This window comes from Triticum dicoccoides, chromosome 3B (genome assembly GCF_002162155.2).
Source record: "Triticum dicoccoides isolate Atlit2015 ecotype Zavitan chromosome 3B, WEW_v2.0, whole genome shotgun sequence".
Lineage (NCBI taxonomy): Eukaryota > Viridiplantae > Streptophyta > Magnoliopsida > Poales > Poaceae > Triticum > Triticum dicoccoides.
This window is the reverse complement of record NC_041385.1, coordinates 71,156,851-71,163,372: the sequence shown is the minus strand read 5'-3', so window position 1 is coordinate 71,163,372 and position 6,522 is coordinate 71,156,851.

Genomic DNA, 6,522 nt, shown 5'->3' with positions numbered 1-6,522 from the left:
GGGGCGCGCCCTAGGGGGGTGGGCACGCCCCCCACCCTCGTGAGCACCCCCCGTATCTTTTGACGTGGGGTCCAAGTCCATCAAGTGGGTTTCCTTCCAAAAATAATCTCTCTAGTTGATTTCATTCTGTTTTGACTCCGTATGATATTCCTTTTCCTCGAAACACTGAAATAGGCATAAAACAACAAATCTGGACTGGGCCTCCGGTTAATAGGTTAGTCCCAAAAATAATATAAAAGTGAATAATAAAGCCCAATATTGCGTAAAACAGTAGATAAAGTAGCATGGAGCAATCAAAAATTATAGATACGTTGGAGACGTATCAAGCATCCCCATGCTTAATTCCTGCTCGTCCTCGAGTAGGTAAATGATAAAAAAGAATTTTTGATGCGGAGTGATACTTTGGCATAATTTCAATGTAAATCTTCTTACTTGTGATATGAATATTCAGATGATAAAGATTCAAGACAAAAGTTCATATTGACACAAAAATAATAATACTTCAAGCATACTAATCAAAGTAACCATGTCTTCTCAAAATAGCATGGCTAAAGAAAGTTATCCCTGCAAAATCATATAGTCTGGCTGCTGCTCTATCTTCATCACACAAAGTATTTAATCATGCACAACCCCGATGACAAGCCAAGCAATTGTTTCATACTTTAGTAATCTCAAACTATTTCAACTTTCACGCAATACATGAGCGTGAGCCATGGACATAGCACTATAGGTGGAATAGAATGGTGGTTGTGGAGAAGACAAAAAGGAGAAGATAGTATCACATCAACTAGGCGTATCAACGGGCTATGGAGATGCCCATCAATAGATATCAATGTGAGTGAGTAGGGATTGCCATGCAACGGATGCACTAGAGCTATAAATATATGAAAGCTCAACAAAAGAAACTAAGTGGGTGTGCATCCAACTTGCTTGCTCAGGAAGACCTAGGGCACTTTTGAGGAAGCCCATCATTGGAATATACAAGCCAAGTTCTATAATGAAAAATTCCCACTAGTATATGAAAGTGACAACATATGAGACTCTCTATCATGAAGATCATGGTGCTACTTTGAAGCACAAGTATGACAAAAGGATAGTAGCATTGTCCCTTCTCTCTTTTTCTCTCATTTTTTTATTTGGGCCTTTTCTCTTTTTTTATGGCCTCTTTTTTTTCGTCTGGTGTCTCATCCCGACTTATGGGGGAATCATAGTCTCCATCATCCTTTCCTCACTGGACAATGCTATAATAATGATGATCATCACACTTTTATTTTTCTTACAACTAAACGATTACAACTCGATACTTAGAACAAAATATGACTCGATATGAATGCCTTCGGCGGTGTATCGGGATATGCAATGAATCAAGAGCGACATGTATGAAAGTTATGAAGGTGGCCTTGCCACAAATACAATGTCAACTACATGATCATGCAAAGCAATATGACAATGATGGAGCGTGTCATAATAAACAGAACGGTGGAAGGTTGCATGGCAATATATCTTGGAATGGCTATGGAAATGCCATGATAGGTAGGTATGGTGGCTGTTTTGAGGAAGGTATATGGTGGGTGTATGATACTGGCGAAAAGTGCACGGTATTAGAGAGGCTAGTAATGGTCGAAGGATGAGAGTGCGTATAATCCATGGACTCAACATTAATCAAAAGAACTCATATACTTATTGCAAAAATTTAGAAGTCATCAAAAACAAAGCACTACACTCATGCTCCTTGGGGGATAGATTGGTAGGAAAAGACCATCGCTCGTCCCCGACCGCCACTCATAAGGAAGACAATCAATAAATAAAATTGTGCTCCAACTTCGTCACAAAGCGGTTCACCATATGTGCATGCTACGGGAATCACAAACTTCAACACAAGCATTCTATAAATTCATAGTCACCCAACTAGCATCACTTTGATATTATCACCTCCATATCTCAAAACAATTATCAAGCATCAAACTTATCTTAGTATTCAACGCACTCAAAAGAAAGTTTCACATATCTTGAATACCAAGTATATTAACATTAAGCGAATTACCATGCTATTAACGACTCTCAAAATAATCTAAGTGAAGCATGAGAGATCAATAGTTTCTTTAAAACAAATCCACCACCGTGGTCTAAAAGATCTAAGTGAAGTACTACAGCGAAAATTATCACGCTCAAAGGATATAAGTGAAGCACTATGAGTAGTCGAATAATTATGTAACTACGTTAGGACTCTCCTATTTAATAAATTCAGATCCTGATACTTCATTCAAAGAGCAAGCAAAGTTAAATAAAACTACATTGCAAGGATAGCACAACTCATGTGAAGAAGCAAAAACTTAGGCTCAACCGATACTAACCGATAGTTGTTGAAGAAGAAAGGTGGGATGCCTACCGGGGCATCCCCAAGCTTAGATGCTTGAGACTTCTTGAAATATTATCTTGGGGTGCCTTGGGCATCCCCAAGCTTGAACTTTTGTGTCTCCTTAATTCCTCTCATATCATGGTTTCTCTTTTTATCAAAAGCTTCATTCACAACAAACTCAACAAGAACTCATGAGATAGGTTAGTATAAACCAATGCAAAACCTTATCATTTTCTACTATAACAAATTACTTAAATTATTATTCAACATTGCATACTAAATGCCTCTGCATATTTAATACTCCTATCCTTAAATAGAATCATTAAACAAGCAAACATATGCAAACATAACAGCAATCTGCCAAAACAGTTCAGTCTGTAAATAATGAACGAGTATCAATACTTCCCTGACTCCAAAAATTATGAACTAAAATTCCCACTGTAATAAATTTATCAGAGCTTAATATGCAAAAAGATTTAACGTTATACCGTTCTCTGCCTTTTCTAGGGAATTTTTGCAACACCGGTAAACTTTCTGTTTTCAAACAGCAACATGTATACTAGCAGAATAAGCATGGCAAAGGCTATCCTTGACATTTTTATTGAAAATAAAGAGGCAAAACATTATTCTAACTAACAACAAGCAAAAACTAACAAAAGAAATTGACTCTCCAAGCAAAACACATATCATGTGGTGAATAAAAATATAGCTCCAAGTAGAGTTACCGATGAACGAAGGCGAAAGAGGGGATGCCATCCGGGGCATCCCCAAGCTTAGGCTCTTGGTTGTCCTTGAATGTTACCTTGGGGTGCCTTGGGCATCCCCAAGCTTAGGCTCTTGCCACTCCTTATTCCATAGTCCATCGAATCTTTACCAAAAACTTGAAAACTTCAACCACACAAAACTCAACACAAAACTCGTAAGCTCCGTTAGTATAAGAAAATAAAACCACCACTTAGGTACTATAATGAATTCATTATAAATTCATACTGCTGTAATCTATACTGTATTCTAACTTCTCTATGGTTCATACCACTTAATACTAGCCATAGATGCATCAAAATAAGCAAACAACACAGAGAAAACAGAATCTGTCAAAAACAGAACAGTCTGTAGTAATCTGTATAAAACGTATACTTATGGAACCCCAAAAATTATGAAATAAATTTCTGGACCTGAGCAATTTGTCTATTAATCATCTGCAAAATTAATAAACCTAAAATCATTCTCCAGTAAAAAATGGCAGCTAATCTCGTGAGCACTAAAGTTTCTGTTTTTCACAGCAAGATCACATAAACTTCACCCAAGTCTTCCCAAAGGTTCTACTTGGCACTTTATTGAAACAAAAGCTATAAAACATGATTACTACAGTATCATAATCATGTGGACACACAAAAAACATTAAGGGTAAATATTGGGTTGTCTCCCAACAAGAGCTTTTCTTTAATACCTTTCTAGCTAGGCATGATGATGACAATGATGCTAACATAAAAGATAAGAATTGAAGCATAACGGGAGCATCATGAACCATATGACTAGCACATTTAAGTCTAACCCACTTCCTATGCATAGGGATTTTGTGAGAAAACAACTTATGGGAACAATAATCAACAAGCATAGGAAGGCAAAACAAGCATAACTTCAAGAGTTTAAGCACATAGAGAGGAAACTTGGCGTTATTATAATATGTAGAAGCATATGATCCTATCTCATAATAATTCTCAGTAGAATCATGAATGAATTCAACAATATAACCAGCACCTAAAGCATTATTTTCATGATTTACAAGCATAGAAAATTTACTACTCTCCACATAAGCAAATTTCTTCTCATTCGGAATAGTAGGAGTAAACTCAACAAAATAACTATCATGTGATTGAAAATTTAGATCAAGATGACAAGTTTCATGGTTATCATTATTCTTTAAAGCATACGTGCCATCACAATAATCATCATAGATGGGAGGCATGCTTTCATCATAGTAAATTTGCTCATCAAATCTTGGGGGACAAAAAATATCATCTCCATCAAACATAGCTTCCCCAAGCTTGTGGCTTTGCATATCATTAGCATTATGGATATTGAAGGAATTCATACTAACAACATTGCAATCATGCTCATCATTCACATATTTTATGCCAAGAATTCTATGTAATTCTTCTTCTAGTACTTGAACACAATTTTCCTTTCCATCATACTCACGAAAGATATTAAAAAGATGAAGCGTATGAGACAAACTCAATTCCATTTTTTTGTAATTTTCTTTTATAAACTAACTAGTGCTAAACAATAAACAAAAAGATTCAATTGCAAGATCTAAAGATATACCTTCAATCACCGCACCAAAAAAGAGCTTAGTTGACGGGGTGTGAGTACCCTTTACCTAGCCTCCCCGGCAACGGCGCCAGAAAAGAGCTTGATGTCTACTACACAACCTTCTTCTTGTAGACGTTGTTGGGCCTGCAAGTGCACATGTTTGTAGGACAGTAGAAAATTTCCCTCAAGTGGATGACCTAAGGTTTATCAATCTGTAGGATGCGTAGGATGAAGATGGTCTCTCTCAAGCAACCCTGCAACCAAATAACAAAGAGTCTCTTGTGTCCCCAACACACCCAATACAATGGTAAATTGTATAGGTGCACTAGTTCGGCGAAGAGATAGTGATACAAGTGCAATATGGATGGTAGATAAAGGTGTTTCTAATCTGAAATAATAAAAACAGCAAGGTAGCAAGCAATAAAAATGAGTGTAAATGGTATTGCAATGATAGGAAACAAGGCCTAGGGTTCATACTTTCACTAGTGCAAGTTCTCTCAACAATAATAACATAGATAGATCATATAACATGCCCTCAACATGCAACAAAGAGTCACTCTGAAGCCACTAATAGCAGAGAACAAACGTAGGGATTATGGTAGGGTATGAAACCACCTCAAAGTTATTCTTTCGGATCAATCTATAAAAGAGTTCGTACTAGAATAACACCTTAAGACACAAATCAACCAAACCCTAATGTCACCTAGATACTGCATTGTCACCTCAAGTATCCGTGGTCTTGATTATACGATATGCATCACACAATCTAAGATTCATCCAACCAACATAAAAGTACTTCAAAGAGTGCCCCAAAGTATCTACCGGAGAGTCAAGAACGTGTGCCAACCCATATGCATAGGTTCCCAATGTCACCAAACCCGCAAGTTGATCACCAAAACATACATCAAGTGGCACATGATATCCCATTGTCCCCATTGTCACCACATATAATCACGGCAGGACATACATCAAGTGTTCTCATAAAAGCCTCAATCCGATAAGATAACTTCAAAGGGGAAACTCAATTCATGACAAGAGAGTAGAGGGCAGAAACATCATAAGATCCAACTACAATAGCAAAGCTCGGGATACATCACGATCGTGCCATAGAGGGAACACGAGAGAGAACACGAGAGAGAGAGATCAAACACATAGCTACTGGTACATACCCTCAGCCCCGAGGGTGAACTACTCCCTCCTCGTCATGGATAGCGTCGGGATGATGAAGATGGCCACCGGTGATGGGTTCCCCCTCCGGCAGGGTGCCGGAACGGGCTCCCGAGAGGTTTTTGGTGGCTACAGAGGCTTGCGGCGGCGGAACTCCCGATCTATCTTCTGTTCTGGAAGTTTTACGATACGTAGGTATATATGGGTGCAGGGAGTACGTCGGTGGAGCTACGGGGGCCCCACGAGGCAGGGGGGCGCGCCCTAAGGGGATGGGCGTGCCCCACCCTCGTGAGCACCTCCCGTATATTCTGACGTGGGGTCCAACTCCATCAGGTGGGTTTTCTTCCAAAAATAACTTCTCTAGTTGATTTTGTTCCGTTTTGACTCCGTCTGATATTCCTTTTCCTCGAAACACTGAAATAGGCATAAAACAACAAATCTGGGTTGGGCCTCCGGTTAATAGGTTAGTCCCAAAAATAATATAAAAGTGAATAATAAAGCCCAATATTGCCTAAAACAGTAGATAAAGTAGCATGGAGCAATCAAAAATTATAGATACGTTGGAGACGTATCAGGATCGAGCGGCGCACGACGATGGCGGCGTCGGGCGGGATACAGAGGGAAAGAACGAGTGAGGGAGAGGGAGTGAGTGGGTGCTAGGGTTCGTCCGTTGGGGTCTG